A 20,515-nucleotide genomic window follows, 5' to 3' on the forward strand; every position below is an offset into this window, starting at 1 on the left:
CGCTTTCACACCACACAGTATTACTTCGGCTTTGTTGTCGAATATCCACATAGTTTGTATTCAGCACTATCCCATATTTAGTCGTGTTTACAAAACAGTAACTCATGAAGTTGAATTCACTTTAACACAGTTCATAACTGAATTATTTGCAGTCCATGCTTTTGTGAATTCGCTCACGGATCCAGCTATTGCCAAAATATAACCAGATAATTTGTTCAGTAAATAAATTTATAGATACCCATCCTTGCAGGAATCTTGGCTATAGGCTATTACACAGAAATTTTTGCAGTCATCTACCGGCTTTCTTTTTGTGATTCTGGGCTGACTTCATCTACTACTCTTTTGTGAAGGCAATGTAACTACACAGGATACTATAACGTTGTCTGTTACTGCGCAAAGGTCAAACTTTCTGTAGAGTGTCAGACTAAACCAAAGGTAGAATTGGAAAAAAAATCAAGAAATGAAATAAAGCAAACGCTCAAATATGAGCAAAATACATGCTCATCCACGTAACTCGCGAGATTCTCGAAGTACAGAACTCATCTAAAGGCTACTTACTCTCTTATTGTAACATCTACATACCTCTGATATGAGTAACATGAAAGTAGTTAAAGTACATCATTTTTGTGCTAAGCCTTAGGTTACTTGTCTTAGCAGAGCTGTAAAAATACTTACATAATTTCTCAGTACTGCAAGTTTTACCATAGACAATTCGCACCGGGAAACGTCTGGTATGAACACACGTGCGTGTCTGTTATCTCCTCTCTTCATAGGTATACTTAGATACCATGGGATACGATCCCCTTTTAATCACTTCTAGAAATCTAATATAGTGAAATTTAATTTGCTTTTAATTCAGTGCTTCCTCTATTTCCGAAAGAAAATTTCTTTTCATTTATTACCATGGTCACTTACATCCTCTTTCTGAATCCTTCATTACTAGCGCTTCCATAACAAGTAGCATAGTTTCACATGAAACAAAGATAATAAAAACTTCAAAAATGAAACGAGGCGCAAGATACATAAAATATTCACCAAAATTATACAATAGTCCCGTGTTGGGGCAGCCAGTGTGGACTTATCCCGTAAGATATCAGAAAGAGGAAGAAATGCTAGACTGCACTTCGTCTCAGAATACTAAATTTCCGGAGGTGGCATAAATCACAAAGATCACAGCAGGAGTACAAATGATAATCCTCGTTGGCAGTTAGTATAGTATTCAAACAAAACTTCACACTGGATCAGACTCTGCGGAATGCTTACTGTCTTATTTTCTGCTATCATGAGACGTGCAGATATCGCTGTAGGAAAGCGACAAGTTGAGTGATGGAGGACCCCGTTAATTGGCAGTACAATGCGGTAATATACGTCGCAGTGTACAGCAAGAATAATCAGACTTCACACATGAAATAATTTAAACCACAGTTTCTAATAGATAGACCACAAATACGCGGGTGGTAGCACGCTGTGTCGCATAATTGACGAATTACCAAACTTTCGCTTCCCGGTGGCATTAAGTTGGTGCAACAAGAAATAAATGTATAGAAACCTGTTTTTATTTTGTTATTTTTTCAATCGGGACACGCCACAAATTACTCTCCTTTGCCAAACTTTTCATCTGAGAGTAGTAACTGGAGCCTAGGTTGTCAATTATTTGCTGTATGTTGTGCAATATCTGTCTTCTTCTACAGACTTTACCCTCTGCAATTCCCTCTAATATCGTGGAAGTTACTCCCTCACGTCTCAGCAGATGTTCTATCACTCTGCGTCTTCTTCTTGTCAATGCTTTCATTTATTCCGTTCCACGCCGATTCTGCAGAGAAGCTCCTCATTCCTTACCTTTTCAGATCACCTTATTTTCATCATTCTCTTGTAGCACCACATCTCAAATGCTTCGATTCTCTTCTGTTCCGGGTTACCCACAGTCCATTAATCACTAGTACTCAACTCTGTGTTCCAAACGTACATCCTTAGAAGTTTCATCCCCAAAAGTCTATGTTTGATACTAGCAGATTTCTCTCTGCATCATCATGTCGTTCACAATTGCTGATTCTTGCGTCTTTTAGGGGCAGCTTCCCACCCCAAGTGCAAGGGAGTGCCCTGAACCTCTGCTCGCTCCATCATCCTCTTTGACAAGGCCGTTAACAGAAAGAGTGTTACTTCTTAAGCCGATACTCTTCAGTTGCCATAATTGATTTTTTTTCTCAAAAGCTAAGCAGCGGCGGTTTTGTAACCCGGGATCCCATACGTTTTTGATTACTAATCAAAGACGCTACCCCCTTTTTTTTTCACCTAACTATCTACTTGTCTGACTTAGCTTGATCTCAAAAGAAAGTGGGGCAAAAGCCAAAACTACCCCTACTTGGCACCGATGCCACAAAGATATTAACTGTTGTTTTTCAGGCGCTGCCCCTAATTATTCCCAAATATTCTCTCAAGGCGATAGGATTCACGGTTTTACAACTCTTTTTCTACATAATTATGATTACCAAAAGTGTTGAAATGAAAATTTTATAAAACGTGATGACAAGAAGTATATTTCTCACAAGAAAACAAAAATAGCATTTGTAGGTTGCTTGTGCAACTTCAGTTAGAACAATCTTTCTTCTAGAAACAGTGCAAATATGTTTCTCGTTCAGTGCCATCGGCGTTCTCTATTAGTAAAGGTGCAGTGTAAAAATACCTACAACATTACTTCGCTAATGCCTCAGTGAATAAGTGACTCTCTTTTCTTTCTCACTACTCACAATTCAAGGCTCCCCTTAATCAATGTGATATGGGGTAGCGGTCTCGCTTCCCGCGCCCGGGTTCCCGGGTTCGATTCCCGGCGGGGTCAGGGATTTTCTCTGCCTCGTGATGATTGGGTGTTGTGTGATGTCCTTAGGTTAGTTAGGTTTAAGTAGTTCTAAGTTCTAGGGGACTGACCATAGATGTTAAGTCTCGTAGTGCTCAGAGCTATTTAATCAATGTGATAGAGTACAGATTGTCAGACTGAGCGTGGCACTCACCAACTGGGCGGGGGTGGAGGAGGGGAGGGGGGACTGGAAATTAACCAAGATCTGTGTGAATAATTTGGAAAGAGCGTACAGTCACCTCGACATAGAAGTGTCTGGATTATAGTCACGTCAGGTGTGGCGCTGAGGTAAAAAGTTAAGATCTTTTGTCTCAGTCTCCAGACGATGACATCGAAGTAAAGCTATGCTCTTCGCTGTCCTGGAGGCGATAGTCAGGGCAAAGGAGGCACCCCTTTACTATGGTTGCATTCCTTTGGTTGAAACCTGGTACCAGGTCACGTTCATGGCGGTGGGCAGAAAGTGGTGGTGCATCATTTTCCACCCTCATGGCAAATTGAAAGTTGAGTAGTATAAAAGTCTCCTGCCTTCAGTGGGCGTGTTGCGAGGAGATTCGAGATCTCAAGGCTATATTCGAAAATGACCTTCGATACATGGGACAGCTGGGTTATGACGTGCGCCACCGACACCGGTGGGACATGTGAGACTGGCAACAGAACCTCCAATAGACGATCCGTGAGGCAGGCATCCTGACCTGTTTATCGTTTCCACATATTGCTTATAAAGGGGTCAGCTGACCGCGTCCGGACGTTAACTGCTCCCAGCCAGCCGGCACGCAGGGGGACGATGAGAGTGTCGTAACATTCTCTAAATACATGTCTTGTGAATAGGTAATAACCGAAGACCACCCAAATTCTGTAACCTGTCACCACTGGTAAGGGGAAAGAATGGTGTCACGTGACTGAGTTATGATGCCAAAGTACTCCACATGCTGTAGCTTGTTCAAATCCCTCATCTGGTTCAAATGGCTCTGAGCACTATGGGACTTAACTGCTGTGGTCATTAGTCCCCTAGAACTTAGAACTACTTAAACCTTAACTAACCTAAGGACATCACACACATCCATGCCCGAGGCAGGATTCGAACCTGCGACCGTAGCGGTCGTGCGGTTCCAGACTGTAGCGCCTAGAACCGCTCGGCCACTCCGGCAGGTCCCTCTTCATGTGGCTATTAAAACCTTCGGAGACCCTGTCCGATATCCAATGCCCCCACTTGTTGACACTGAGAGCACTGCCGGTGGTCTGTCCGTACTGCTCGAACCAGTTCAGTACACTCAAGATTTAATCGGTGGAACGAGTCAGCAGTAGCTGGTCGTCGGCGTAAGTCTGATATCAGAAGGTGATGTCCCACAGTGTGATGCCAGATAGAGCGTGATTGCATAAAGGCAGGCAGAAAGGGGGCATCCTTGTCATATAGGTCTCTCGATGGGTATTGGGCTCACCGTTCTTCTATTCACTGGAAATGAAAGGTCCCTGCTGCCAAAAGCCGCCGCAGCGTGTCGACGAGGCCTCTGGCGATATCCCATCATCTGGAGGAGGAATTATGGTGCATTCTGCCGAAGGCGCGATCGACATCGATGGAAACGATCGCCGCTACCAGGCGACACGCCGGCGCTATAACTACTTGCAGCTGCTGGTAGCCATTCCCACACTGAAATCGTTCAACCCCCCCCCCCCCCCCCAACTGCCCCCTCCCTGGCTCACTACCATCTAGACGTCTGTTCTCGGGCGAAGATCACTGGCATCATTATCGCCTTAATGCGGTCTTCCGAAAGCCTGGCGAAGGTCTTGTAACTGCCATTTACCATTGTTTGTGGCCGATAGTCACTGACCGATTGACCCTCCCCGCCCCCACTTGCTTGTGTACCAGTGTCAGAAGTCCTCCGACAAAAGTAGGAGGTAGAGTGCAGTCAGGGGAAAAGAGTTCGCGGGATATTGTAACTCAGCGTGGTCCTTGTTTGATATGTCGATGCATCTTATCAGATGTATCGTTGTTAATAACTTACATATAGACCATACTGCACTCACGTTCAGAAAAAAACAACACCTTGATCGACTAGACATAGGTCGATTATATTCACAGGACATATACACTACTGGCGATTAAAATTGCTACACCAAGAAGAAATGCAGATGATAAACGGGTATTCATTGGACAAATATATTATACTATAACTGACATCTGACTACATATTCACGCAATTTGGGTGCATAGATCCTGAGAAATCAGTACCCAGAACAACCACCTCTGGCCGTAATAACGGCCTTCATACGCCTGGGCATTGAGTCGAAAAGAGCTAGGATGGCGTGTACAGGTACGGCTGCCCATGCAGCTTCAACACGATACCACAGTTCATCTAGTAGTGACTGGCGTATTGTCACGAGCCAGTTGCTCGGCCACCATTTGCCAGACGTTTTCAATTGGTTAGAGATCTGGAGGATGTGCTGGCCAGGGCAGCAGTCGAACATTTTCTGTATCCAGAAAGGCCCGTACAGGACCTGCAACATGCGGTCGTGCATTATCCTAATTGTACCCGCAACAGTCTGCATGGTTGAGTGATATGAAACGTCAATCATTACGTGTGTTGTTCTTAGAGTGACTTAGTTTAAGTTACGTTAAGTAGTGTATAAGCGTAGCGACCTGTGACCTTATATGTTTGGTCCCATAGGAATTTAGCATAAATTTACAATTTTCCAGTATTGTGATGCTGTACTGGTATTGCAAATGATTGAAAGGAAGGGCAAACAATAGCCGTTACTTTCCACGAATACCTCCATCTCTACTACCTGGTTAAATGCTGGTGGCATCCTCTTGGGTAAAATATCGCAAAGGTCAAATTGTTCCCGATACTGTCGCCGTGGACTATTCAGAAAGATGTCATAAGGAAAAACTAAACTGGGCATCTACGGGTCGAAGCATGGAACGTTAGTCCTTTCTTTGGTCAAGTAGGTTAGAAAATTTAAAAATTTAAGTAAAGCATGAAGTAAGACAAACTGGGTAAGGGTGAAGTCTGGTGGTAGGATGGGATGGACTTCTGACCAGGTGTGTATAGTGCTATAAATAAAAAATCAAATAACTGTTCCGCAGCAGTACATATAATAATGAATAAAAACTAGGAATATGGGTTAGCTACTATGAACAGCCCAGTGAACACACTATCGTAGCCCTAATCAAACATGAAGCCAAGAGTTGCCACAGTAGTACCTGTATATGTATATATGTCTACTAGTTTCGGAGCTTCCCACGAGCTTGAATGATTGTATGATGACGTAAAACTAATTACTCATATAGTGAAGGTGGATGAAAATTTAATTTTCATGGGGGGCCTGAATTTGGTAGCAGGAAAATGAAAGATGGAAAAATAGTAGGTGAATGTGGACTGGGGGGGGGGGGGAGGGGGGGGGGAAGCGATGAAAGAGGATGACGCTTAGTATAATTTGGAATATAACGTAAATTAATCATCACTAACACTTAGTTAAAGACTCATGAACGACGGCTGCGTGGGTGCAAGAGACGCAGAGATACCGGAATCTGTCAGATTGCTTGTACACGGTATTATGGTTGGGATAAAGATAATGTGATCTTTGCTACCTTTATATGCTCCCATTTCAGTGTGTTAGTTGTTTTTTATCTGTGGCTAACAGACTTCCTGCAAACACATTACATGCACTGGTGTCCAATATTAAAGTAACAAACGGAAATTTTTCTGGGTTGCTTTTATTTTGCCACGAAACAGTGCAATCAAGTGATAGTAAAGCAGAAACAATTTAAAGAATACAGAATCTAATCAACTGCAACACGAATAATGGTAGGCCAAAATGTTGTTTGTATTTTCTCTAACATAACTAATTTCCACACAAATTCTGGCAACTTGTTTATGTGGTCAGTATGGAGTGTGACCACCTCTGGCGTCAATACAGGCCTGACAACGACGGGACAAGTTGTGAATGATATTCAACAATCTGATGTTGACGCAAAACGCCCATACTTCCAGCAGAGCTGCACGCAAGTCATGTAGGGTTGTTGGTGAATACTGACCGCGATGCAGTCCGTCTCCATAGTGCAGCCCAGACATGCTCTACGGGATTCAAATCCGGAGAGCGAGCAGGCCCCGTCGTAAATGCAATATCTTCCGTTTCCAAAAGAAACATCAAGCACCCGAGCTCTAGGAGGTCGAGCAATATCGCCCATAAATACGAAGCCCACAGCACCTCGCAACAACCGTGTGCGAAATTCCAAGATCTCCTCACGTTATCTGATAGCAGCTAAATCTTGATGATTAACCCAGAGTATTCGTGAAGAGTGTTCGAGTGGTCAACATAATCCCTGACCATAGCATTAGGACTCCTCCTGGTTATCCGACTCTTCCCACAACCTTTCGGTCCATAAATCGTGTTTCAAGTGCCCTCCATATACGATTCCGCCGGGAATCACTCTTCGGACCAAATCTTGGCTCATCTGTGAGATGAACATTGGTCCACTGTTCGACCGCCAAGATGGCATGTTGACGACTCCACTCTATACGTTCCCTTCTGTGACGTATCAGAGATATACATACAACAGGTCTCCGTCAACAAAGGCCAATTTTATGAAGCCTTCTGTCACCGTTTGGCTCGACACAACACGTCCAGGGAATGCTGCGGGGCCAGATGCCAGTTGCTGTGCAGTAGTAAGGTGGTGCCATCGGGCCCTTACAGTCGGATAACGGTCCACTCATTCTGATGTCACACGTGGTCGGCCCTGTCATTGTCTCTGGGATATAGTTCCGGTCTCTCTAAACTGTCACCTCATTCGAGAGGCAACAGAACGATTGGCATTAAGACATCGGGCCAGGTCAGTTTGCGACCGTCCTGCTTGCAATCTTCTTACGGCCCTCCACATCAGAGTGTCTCTAAGCGCCTTCTCTGTACCATACTGCACCGTCTGTGACAGTGTGCACAGCGATTGTGGATGTGGGACTATCCAGCAAACACTAACTCGCTTGATGGATGCCCTGACGTCATTACTGGCGTGGTTGTCCATTGATCGGTATGCCGTCTTCCGACATATGTTGAGAGTTTGTGTGAGTACAGCGTGAATTAGACTCAGGACTGGAATATAGCAGTTTGTTGTTTTAAATTTGGACTCCAGTGAAATTTAGCACCAGATGTTTTCTTTAAGTTCGGAACTATGACTATCAGTATAGACTTTCCATTCTGCAACCACATGTCCACACCTAAATACCTGACAAGCTGCCCAGAGGAAAGTAAACATTAATGGCTTACCTGTGCCATGCGCACTTGAAGGTGCTAGAAGACCTAGAAACATACTACTTGTAATATCAATAATTAACAGTGTTGAAATGAGGTAAATTCTTAAGTTATTTACCTTTATTCATCAGTTATGAATAAAGGTATCTGCACCTAAACGCACAACACACCGTATACATATAAGACATTGGTTGGAGAACCAATTTTAAACTCTAAGACGTTTCCAGGAACAGATATGGGCTCTGACTACAGTTAAATGGTAATGAACCATACATTCAAACTGGAAGTTAAGAAAATGAGACTTGGCTAAGTTGAGAGAACCGGCGGGTGTTAACAATTCCATTGTGGACTTAAAGGAACGAGTGACTGAAACAGGGAACGAAATTCAATAGAAGAAAAATGCCTAGCTTTGAGAGATTAAATAGTGAAGGCAGCTGAGGATGAAACAGGTAAAACGAAATGGCTTAATAAGTAACCTTGGAAGTCACAAGAAGTACTGAATTTAACTGATGGAAGGAGAAAATGTAAAAATGCAGCAAAGTAGCAAGCGAAAGGGAATACATATGTCTAGAAAATGAGGTCGACAGGACGAGGAAGATGGTTAAGCAGGAGTTGCTTGAGGAAAATGTTAGAATATGCGAAAATATACAACTGAGGAAAAGATAGATGCTGCCTTTAGGAAAATTAGACGTTTGGAGAGAAGAAAAACACCATTATGAATAACATAAGCTGGGACGGAAAACCAGTAGGAAGCAAAGGAGGGAAAGTTGGAAGGCGTTCTAGAGAGGCTGCACAAGAGGAACAAACTTGAAGGCAATTATATGAAATTGGAAGAGGACGTAAATGAGGATGAGACAGGAGATGTGATACAGCGAGAAGAATTTGACAGAGCACTGAAAGACCTACATCAAAACACGACCCCTGGAGTAGACGACATTCCCTCTGAATTAATAATGTGCTTAGGAGTGTCAGCCATAACAGACCTATTCAACCTGATATGCAGGATGTGTGCAACAGAAGAAATACGCCCAGACTTCAAAAAGAATATAATTATTCCAAATAAAAAGAAAGCAATTTCTGACAGGTGTGAACACTATCGAACTATCAGTTAATATGTTAGAGCTGCAAAATACTTACACGGATTGTTTGTAGAGGAATGGAAAAACAGGTAGACACTCAAAACAGGTAGACACCTACCTCGGGGTTGATCAGTTTTTTTGTTTCCCTCAATAATGACCATTCGACTCAATTAGAAAGGAAAGGCAAACCTACGTTTACAGTTTTCATAGATTTGGAGAAAGCTTTTGAAAAAGGTGACCATAATGCACGATTTTAAATTATGAAACAAAAAGAACAGTGAGCGAAAGTTTATTTACAACTTACACAGAAAACAAACGACGGTTATAAGAGTTGAGGATCATGAAATGGAAGCACTGGTAGAGAAGGCAGTGAGATTGGACTTTAACCTATCCCTAATGTTATTCAATCGGTATATTGAGCAAACAGTAAGGGAAATCAAAGAAAAATTTGGAGAAGGAATTAACGGTCATGGAGAAGACGTACAGAATACTAAGGTTTGCTGATGACACTGTAATTCGTTCTCAAAGAGCAAAGAACTTGGAAGAGCGGCTCAACGGATGGATAGTGTCTTGAAAAGAGGATATGAAATGCACATTAACAAAACAAAAAGAAGTGTAATGGGGTGCAACTGAACTAAATCAGGTGATGCTGAGGAACTTAGATCAGGAATCGAGACACTAACAGTAGTAGATGACTTCTGTCGTTCGAGCAGCAAAATAACTGACGATACCGAAAACAGAGTCTGTTTAAAATGCAGGCTGGAAATGGGAGAAAAGCGTATCTGAAGAAGAGACTGTGTTAACACAGAATACATGTTCAGGTTTTATGAATTCTTTTCTGAAAATATATGTCTGTGGAATAGCATTGTACGGAAGCGAAACGTTAACGATGAACACTTCAGGCAAGAAGAGAAAAGATCTTTTGAAATCTGATAAAACAGAAGAATGCTGAAGCTCAGATGGGTAGATAATATAACTTACGAGAATTTATGGAACAGGATCAGGAAGAATAGAAAAGTGTAGCCTAATTTAGCTAAAGAAAATGATCGGTTGATGAGACGCATACTGAGACATCAAAGGGTCACCAGTTTAGGGAACATGAGCCGGTCTGCTCGAAGCTTTAACCATTGCTTTTTCGCGTTGTAACTTTACGATTAATAAAAATCTCATTCTCATGAAGACATTCTTAGAGGTGTCGAAATCTAGGTCAATGAATCAAATAGTTATTTGCAACCGACTGGTTGTGTGATTCTTATGCCAAAACTCATATACAGTTGCTTTCAGACAGCCATGTCTAAAACTGTATAATTCAGTATAATTTTATAATTGTAATTATAAAACTGTATAATCAAGATAATAAAAAATTCAAATGGGTAATGACGCTGGAACTTTCGTAACGGGAATAAAATCCGGGAACGAATATGAGAGGCAGGAACTCCATGAAACTAGAGATTGCCGCACCTCATGTCCGGAGGTCGCTGAATAAACCGACGTTGAAAAGGACACGTAAATTTAAAAATTCTGTTGGTGTTGAAAATCCGTCAAATAAGAAAAAAATATTGTAAATTGAGTCTATAGGAAATAAAAATGAAATGATGAATAATTTTAAGCACGACAACCATAAGGAGCTTCCAAGAAATGTTGTAAAGCGTTTTGAGAGTTTCAGTAATGTAGACATGGGGTTGAGGAATTTTAATTCGTAAGAGGAAAGTGAATGATGGAATGAATGTATGTTGCGAGATTCTGTGGTCAAAAGAGACGCAGAGATGGATCAGAAACTCGTGTAGTTGGATTGTATGACAAATTCTGAGCCACTGTAACAACAATTATAGCTATGTGGGTGAAAGTAATGAAGATGATTTTGCATCGGAGAACTTAGATGTTGTCTGTAAAGGCAGAGAAGCCGTGGTCTCGTCAGCTGGAGACTAATTTTGTGGTATATCGACGGTGGTATGTTAAGGTATTAGCCATCAAGGTGCAGTAATAGCCTAGCCAGATAGCGACCAATTTTATTATGTATATACGGAAGAAGGTGATTAATTATTAAAGAGATCCAAAGGTAATGATTTAGACGCTGAATTTAAAGAAGTTGAGGCTACTGATTTAAGTGTCTCGGAAGAAGGAGTTTGTGTATTTATTCCTGTCCATGGAGGTGGATCAATGACTCTCGATAAAAGCATGTATTGTGAGTGGATGTGAGAAGATGAATGTGAAAGTAATGTGTTATGTAGTAGACCAGAACACAAAGTGTCGGAAAATCTGAGAGGAGAGAAAATGTTACGTAGGCAGAGGTAGTTCCAAATCTGGCGAAATTCGAATGCACTGTGAAATCTGATGCTGTGCGATACAGTCACGAGAATTCAAGTGGTGTATCGGAAGAGGTTGACGAAGTTATTGGTGGTGATTTCTATAACGTATCGACGGATTTGATGGATGGTTTAAGTAATGAATCCTATGAGCTATCGTCGGATGCTAATGGAGTAGATTCTGGGAAAGTCTGCTGTGATTCGATCGAAATGAGTGACGTTTTGTGAAAGGTCGGCGACGTTTAAAGTTGTGTAGTTAGTTGTGAGAAATTGCAGCTACTGACATCATTACTTCAGAAACAGGGACAATATAATGCTTACGACGATGATAAAACAAAGGAATGTGAGGGCTATCTAGAGCCTACAGATGATTTAGAGGTGAAATTTAAGAATATAGAAATGGATAAAGGACAAAGTACTTGTTTAATAGACGATGACAGTACTCAATGGTACGGCAAGGAAGAAGATCACTACTCTATAAATAGATGGAATTGATACGGGAAAATTTCGAAGCACTTTCTACCTCACTGGGGATACAGCAGAAATGTAAAATAGCATCAGATCTTGAAGGGAGGAAAGACGAAACTGGCGCAAGGAAAGTGTTTAAGGAATTGTTTGATAGTGATAAAGAAACTGGAGGTTTGTCTAATGTTGTAATGTATAAAATAGATATGGAGGAAAAAGCGACCGATATTGAAAATGATGTTTTGAGGGAGCAGTGTTCAGATAAATAAGAAATCATCAATGTGCAACCTATGTTAGAAATCTAGGTGCGTAATGGAAACATAAGTGCTCCTTTATATTTCGGTAGTAGTGTGTCGGCCGTATGAGAGTAACTTGTAAATAGAAGGAAGAATAAGAAAATTGCAGTTTTACGATCAACACTGTTAAGATTAAGACTGCAGCTGGCGGGCTAAGTAAATACATAAAACATGAAATGCATTTAAACTTTAAATGTAGTGATTACTATTTTAGTATGAAATGTTTTACAGTGAATGGTTTATTTAACGATGTTGTACTCGGTACGGATTTTTTGTGTAAATATTTAACTTATTTGAACTATATTAAGAAATAACTTGGATTAGAACTAGTGGGTAAAAGAAGAAAAGTAAAATTCAAAAATATGTTAACTGGGGAGCGAGTAATTGCTTGTACAGCAATTTTTAACGGTTAGGATGATTGTAACTTTATATATGACCTAATAAAGTAAACTGCTGTAGCGACTGAAGATATTTAGAACGTGGAAGAGGAGTAATTGTGCAGTTTGTTGAGTCGATATTTTCTCAGACAAGCCTGGTAGGATGGTGGACTCTGAATATTTACTTAAGGTGAGGCTACACGAGCCTCCCAGATCAGAACCATATATGATTGCTATTACTGATCGGTGGAGGTAGTACGGGATAGATTGAAGCAGATGTTGGAATGGGATATTGTGGAGTAATGTAGGAGTGATTACTACAGTCAGATTGTAATTGTTAGAAAGAAGGATAACTTGGTTAGAGTAGTTTTAGACGCTCACTAATTGAATAGTTCATAGTAAGGGAATTAGATCAGCCAGGCACCATGGAAGAACTCTTACAGAATCTCCTCAATATAAAACGTTTTGCCTCTGGCTTTTGGCACATTCCTTTGGCTGATGGGAGCAGGCGATACACTGATTTCCTATTAGAAGTTCGACGTTATCGCTTCAGAGTGGTGCCGTTCGGTTTAACAATAACTGTTGCGGTTTTCGTGGGAGCGCAAAGCCACGTACTGGGAGATCGATGTTGTCTATGAGCACGATATTTTGATTGCCACGTAATCTTCGAGCGAACACTGCGAATTGCTGGGTGAAGTTCTCTTGGCCTTAAGAAAGGTAAGAATGACCTCGAAGTGTGAATATGCTAGAGCGAAAACTCAATTTTTAGTCATAAATTCTCATCCTAAGGTCTTTTGGTAAGCAGCGAGAAACTGCAGCGATTTCAGAGTGCAAGAAGTCAACTACCACAAAACAAGTGAATTCAAATCTAGGATTGTGCGGTTTTTACCGAAAATTTCTGGGTAATGGGGTAATCAATACACCAAACCTATACAAACTGCTGATGAAGAACTTGCTAAATTGGTTGGGTTGTGTTGGGGGAGGAGACCAGACAGCAATGTCATCGTTCTCAACCGATTAGGGAAGGATGGGGAAGGAAGTTGACCGCGCCCTTTGAAAGGAACCCTTCCGGCATTTGCCTGGAGCGATTTAGGGATATCGCGGAAAACCTAAATCAGGATAGCCGGACGCGGGATTGAACCGCCGTCCTCCCGAATGCGCGTCCAGAGTGCTAATCACTGCGCCACCTCATTCGATAGGAGAACTTTACATGGATTTGGAGCGACGAGAGCGAGAGAGAATTCTTAGCCATAAAGAAACAAATTACGCCGAAGTAAAATGTTATACTACCTCGAAATTTCGCTGGCGTTCTGTCTACCTACGAATAGTTCAGATTACGGCATCGGGTATGAGGTATTCCAGGAAAAGTTGGTAGGAGGGGAGATAGGAGCTTAACTTTTGCCAGCCGTATGTTAAATAATCATGAGCGTGGCAATAGCATTTCTGAAAAATAGTTACTCGCTGTTGTGCACGGGATACAAAAGTTCTTAAGCGCTGGGTGATGTACTTGCAGCAGTTCAACTATAGCATAAGATATGTAAAAGGAGCCGAAAATTGCTGAACTGACGCGCTGTCAAAGCTACCTGTTGGGAAAGAGGGCAGTGATGAGGAAGAAGTAAACGAAAATTTCAAACTCTTATGCATGAAAGGAGTAAAAAGAAGTAGAGAGGGATCTTGCTAGCTGCAAGGACATGCCACGACCACAAAATAACGACCTCGACCAGAAAGACATACACTAATGGCCATTAAAATTGCTACAATGAGGAGAAATGCATATGGTAATCGGTTATTCATTGGACGAATATATTATACTATAACTGACATCTGATTACATTTTCATTCAGTTTGGTTGCATAGATCCTTAGAAATCAGTATCCAGAACAACCACCTCTGGCCGTAATAAAGGCCTTGATACGCCTGGGCATTGAGTGAAACAGAGCTTGGACGGCGTGTACAGGTACAGCTGCCCATGCAGCTTCAACGCGAGACAACAGTTCATCAAAAGTAGTGACTGGCGTATTGTGACGAGCCAGTTGCTCGGCCATCATTGACCAGACGTTTTCAGTTGGTGAGAAATCTGGAGAATTTGCTGGCCAGAGCAACAGTCGAACATTTTCTGTATCCAGAAAGGGCCATACAGGACCTGCAACATGCGGTCGCGCATTATCCAGCTGAAATGTAGGGTTTCGCAGGGATCGAATGAAGGGTAGAGCCACGGGTCGTAAAACATCTGAAATGTGACGTCCACGGTTCCAAGTGCCGTCAATGCGAACAAGAGGTGACCGAGACGTGTAAACAATGGCACCCCATACCATCACGCTGGGTGATACAACAGTATGGTGATGACGAATACACGCTTCCAATGTGCGTTCACCGCGATGTCGCCAAACGTGGATGCGACCATCACGATGCTGTAAACAGAACCTGGATGCATCCGAAAAAACGATGTTTTGCCATTCGTGCACCCAGGTTCGTCGTTGAGTACACCATCGCTGGCGCTCCTGTCTGTGATGCAGCGTCAAGGGTAACCGCAGCCATGATCTTTAAGCTGATAGTCCATGCTGCTGCAGACGTCGTCGATCTGTTCGTGCAGATGGTTGTTGTCTTGCAAACGTCCCCATAGGTTGACTCAGGGATCGAGACGTGGCTGATGATCCGTTACAGCCATGCGTATAAGATGCCTGTCATGAGATGACAGGACTGCTAGTGATACGAGGCCGTTGGGATCCTGCACGGCGTTCCGTATTACCCTCCTGAACCCACCGATTCCATATTCTGCTGACAGTCATTGGATCTAGACCAACGCGAGCAGCATTGTCACGATACGATAAACCGCAGTCGCGATAGGCTACAATCTGACCTTTATTAATGTCGGAAACATGATGGTACGCATTTCTCCTCCTTACACGAGGCATCACAACAACGTTTCACCAGGCAACGCCGGTCAACCTTGTGTGAATGCTCTGAACAGCTAATCATTTGCATATCACAGCATGTTCTTCCTGTCGGTTAAATTTCACGTCTGTAGCACGTAATATTCGTGGTGTAGCAATTTTAATGGCCAGTAGTGTAAAAGCAAATTTTGACCGCAAGACTTACGAAAAGATATCCTGATACTTTAAAATCCATAAGACAGTTTGATTTCGTCGAAAAGATGAGAAAACGGAGAGGTGGTGATTTTGCTTTCCGGAAAAGTATGTTAAGCAGCTGATGGACTATGTCCACTTAAGTTACGGGTACTGAATGACACAAAAGTGTGTAGAAATAATTGACGAGTATGTGCACGTGAACAATATAGTCAGATGGTTGCGCGCTACGTTGGCCGCTTGTGACAAATACCAGGGTGTGACACATTGAACTACCTTGCACCATGGGGAAATGCAAAGTATCACATCTAGCAAAGTTCGTGACCAATAGGTCAATTGGCGACGGATAACTTCGGGCCACTCGCAAATTTCAATGTTCATCAAATTGTGTCCGATACGGAAAGCCAACAGCAAAACTCTAATCAAAGTAGAAAACGATTTCTTTACTACAGTAATAAATCCAGAGAGGCTGTGGTCTGACAACGCATCACAGTAGGCGATTAAAATGTGGAATGATCTAATGAACAGTCAAGGTATCAAAGACATAAAGATATCGGCATGTCACCCGGAAAATACCCCGCGTGAACAGTGGAGAGAGCTTACCAAATAATTTGGAAACGTATTAAAGTTCTTTCAGTTTCGATCCTACATTTGCCCTTTTCAACCATGTCTTCACAGGATGTGCTACTAAATCCTCGTTTTTTGGCCAAGGAAAAGGGAAAGTACAAAACTTTATGGAACAATGGAACAATGGCCTTACCTCAAATTACAAGCTGTGAATTGGTTAAACCATAAGTCTATCCAGAAGTAATAACACAGGGAGGAAAACAGCTGATCTTAGTACTGCATGAGAATCCAACTGCCTGGTATTCAGTGCGATTCCACCATGAAGTGCACTGTTGACTGGCGAATAAAACTGATCCACGCCATTGGGGCTGGAAGAAAAACTTATGATACTTGTTTCCCAAGACGACGAAGAAAGGCATCATACACGATGTAGTATACAGTATACAGCAGTACACGGTTGTGCAAAACTCGACTGAAGTGCTCCTCCTCGTGCAACAATGTTGCAACTTATCTTACGAGAACGCCCCAGAAATTGAGCTCGAAAAGGATGAGGAAGATATAGAAGATACGTTCCAGGTCGAAGAAGCTGGTGAAGGTGCCGCATTGGATCCGGAGGATCCGGTGCTGGATCGGGGTTTTCAGCAGTCTCTGAAACGACGTCGATGGAAGTGAAATTTTATCAAATGTGAATCTCTGATATTTAAATTGTATGTTTTCGGATTGCCATGTCCTTTTATTTGTTCATTTGCACAAATTATCATATTAATCATAGGTTAATATGTATTAGCTACTGCTATGTACTGGGTTTTCATTTTAGCAACCCACTCTTACCAACTAAGACATGGATAAAAATGAATAAAAACACATGAGTAAAGAACATTAAAACGACATACCTAGAAAACACGTACGTGCTCATTAGTGAGCCTTCCTCCCACTGGTAATTTCATTTCATTGTCAAACTATGACTTACGAGGGAAACAACAAAATGGAATTTTTCTTTCAAGTATATGAACGCTGAATAGTGCCTAAAACTGAAAAATTTGATGCTTTCGTAACATGAAATTTCATACTTTATACCTTTGACATTTTTCTATTGGAGTAGCCGTTTTTGAGTTACAGACGAGGGAGTTGACTTTTCAGCCAAGTTGGCAAAAATGAACAAAATTAGACAACTGACTGCGGCCAAACGACTGCACCGATTTTGATATTTAAGTAGGTTATTCGATGCAAAATTTAATTCTCTTAAATGTTGGTAAGGTTAAAGTTTACAGTAGGATGTATAGTTTCGAGTAATAGGAGGAAACCTGCAAAAAGTGCCTAAATTTTGTGGGTTTTTGATACAAAATTGTCAGAGGGTTTTCAATGTCGAAAACTTGGATTCAGTATACTCTCAACTATATGCAGAAGATAGAAAAATGAAATCTTTCACCTCAAATTTTGCAGGCAAAGTGCCTTTTATTAGACGCCATTATTGGACTAGTACCTGCTGGACGTATTTAGTAGTGCTGTGTGGACTTGTGATTGTATCTGTCAGACAAAGAAAGGACAGCAAGGATGAATATGATGTAGACAATGAAAGGTGAAAGGAATATGAGTTTTGAATAATGTGATTGTTTCTAAAGAGAAGTAGTTTGAAGTAAGACTGCAGTACTGGGCACGTAATTTATCGGAATGATTATTGTCAGCTAGTTATCTTGCTCAGAGCTGAGAGAAAGACCACCCCAATTCCTTGAATCATGGATTTACATATTACTTGATTAAGCTGTTTGATTTTGATAGAAATTCTCTATTAATATTGTACCCTTTTAAAGTTTGTTCACTTTGTTAGGCATACTATTGTTCAGACCAATGTTATGTGTGAAGATCACCCGAGTCTTTACTCTGTCTTTTGAATATGTACTTCGTCCTAAAGTCATCGCCTTAGAATATTACTTCGTATTAATAGTTACTCTCTCCACCCTACTGTTTGTCATTACGTATTACCACATACAGCAGTTTGAATATGTATTTAGAAACAGAAATCTAGCAAAGCCGCTGCCTACTTGCTGTTTGTCACTGAGCTTTCCAGAAATCTGCAACAACGTTGTCAAGACGCGAGGTAAGTGAAAATTTTAATCAGATCAGATAATTGTTTTACTTCAGGTGTGCATTTTACATATGGACATGTTGTATTCACATCAGTTACAGTTCTATTTAGCGAAAGTTTAGCATACGAATTTATGCTGGAAAACAGTTTGTGAATACATAATTTTTGTAATACGTAGACTTCTGTAGAGTGGGAGGTAAAATTACGCAAAATTCCGAATGAAAACAAATATAGTGGAAAGGCTAGAAAGGCTAGTATAGAGAAGATGACAAATGAAAGAAAAAGGAGACATAGTGGGCGTTATAAGACGATTAAGTACAAGATTGTGGACCGCGTCTTCGTGAAAACAAAACGAAAATCTGGTGAAGTAGATGGAGAAATAAAGAAGCTCTTTGCACTATACTATGAACCATTTGTTGTCGCTGAATGTCCACACCCCAATCCCTATAGGCTCAAGTATCCTGTATCAGTGGTGCTACGAAACGTGACAGAGCTGTGATTATACATAGGATGAAGGACGTAGTAGGTGTCTACAATTTGTGTGTATGTATTTTTAATTTTCATCTGCAGTTCATAAGAATTTTGGGGGCTATTTCTCTTTAGTGTAAAGAGTAAATTTGGCACATTAAAGATGTAAAGTATCTAGTTTGGAAGCACTAATTAAAGCTAGAAGGGAATATATATCGCCGGAACAACTCTTGGTGCGCGGGGGTCGGCAAATCTCATTTTTTGCGAAAGAGAGAACTAAACTGTACCGTACATTGGATTTGGAGGCAAATTTACATGTGTTACTTGTAGTATTTTGGATGGTTCTTTCGTGTAATATGTATAGTATATTTTTAATTTTGTTGGCACAATATTCGCTGCGTGGATGTCGTCAGACTCCTTAAAATCTCAATTCCTTGTGGGAATGGAACATGTGTTAAATGCAAAGTAAATAAAATGATTTGGGAGTATATTTCTTTAAGTAACTCTACAACATGTGTTATTTTGAAGGGCTTTTAATAGATGTATGTAAGTAAATGTTAGAGATAACTTCACAAAACGTTCATGAAAATAATTCTATGGATGAGTGCTTATTTCTGCTAATTATGATACAGTTATGCGCTGGGTTCAAATGAAAACTGAATGTGCCGTTTATGAACAGGATGGTAGTAGTTTTAAAGTTTTTAATTAAATGCGGTAAAATTGTAGACAAACGATAAATGTTAGTTGATGTATTGTGTCGAACAAATTTCACAGCACGAAAGACGTGTTCTCTAGTAACAACATGGATGGAATGTTTGAAATGTCGAGTTGAATCAAATTTGTGTTACCAACGGTATAAATCATTTTTTGCTTTGCTATCCTGTTTGTCAGTGTCTTGATTCCACTGGGGAGGAGCTTCTGTATCTGATCGATCGGATTCGGGAGTCATGTGATTGCTGGTAATTCGAAGGTTATCGTCCTTCAGCACTGACAGTGACTGCTTTTTTACGCATGTTTCGGCTCAGTACGTCGCCAAAGGTGTCATGAATTTTGGCAATGGCAGATAGACTGCAAATCATCTAAACTTCGACGCCAGATCACCAGCCATATTGTCTTGAAAGAAGAATACGACGTAGTGCTCAAAGCGAAAACGTGGTATCAAATGAGCGCAAACGCACAAAAAACGTCAGGTAAGAAAGAACTGATTCGAGAGTTTATTCAAAATTGCATCTGTTCTAATGACTCTGAGCATTATGGGACTTAACATCTGAGGTGATCAGTCCCCTAGACTTAGAACAACTTAAACCTAAATAACCTAAGTTCAGTACTCACATCCATGCCTGAGGCAGGATTCGAACCTGCCTGGAGCGTGGGTCTGGACTGAAGCGCCTAGAACGGCTCGGCCACAGCGGCCGGCATTATATCTGTATTTTGTGATTTAATTAATACGCCATAATTTCATAATCTGTGTCGCATTCGAAAATTTAAGCTGATAATATGACATATCCTAGGAATTACATGGTGCTTCAGAATTCACCAAAAAGGTAATTACGCTATTTCTCTGATATGCAGGTAGGGTATTCCATTTATTAAGCTGAACGCTAGCGTGCCCATGTCTCAGGGCCCGCCGCGATAGTTCCATCTTCCGGCTAGGTGACTGATACGAGCAAGTTCAGGCACAAAG

Source organism: Schistocerca cancellata, chromosome 8 (assembly GCF_023864275.1).
Source record: "Schistocerca cancellata isolate TAMUIC-IGC-003103 chromosome 8, iqSchCanc2.1, whole genome shotgun sequence".
Classification (NCBI taxonomy): Eukaryota; Metazoa; Arthropoda; class Insecta; order Orthoptera; family Acrididae; genus Schistocerca; species Schistocerca cancellata.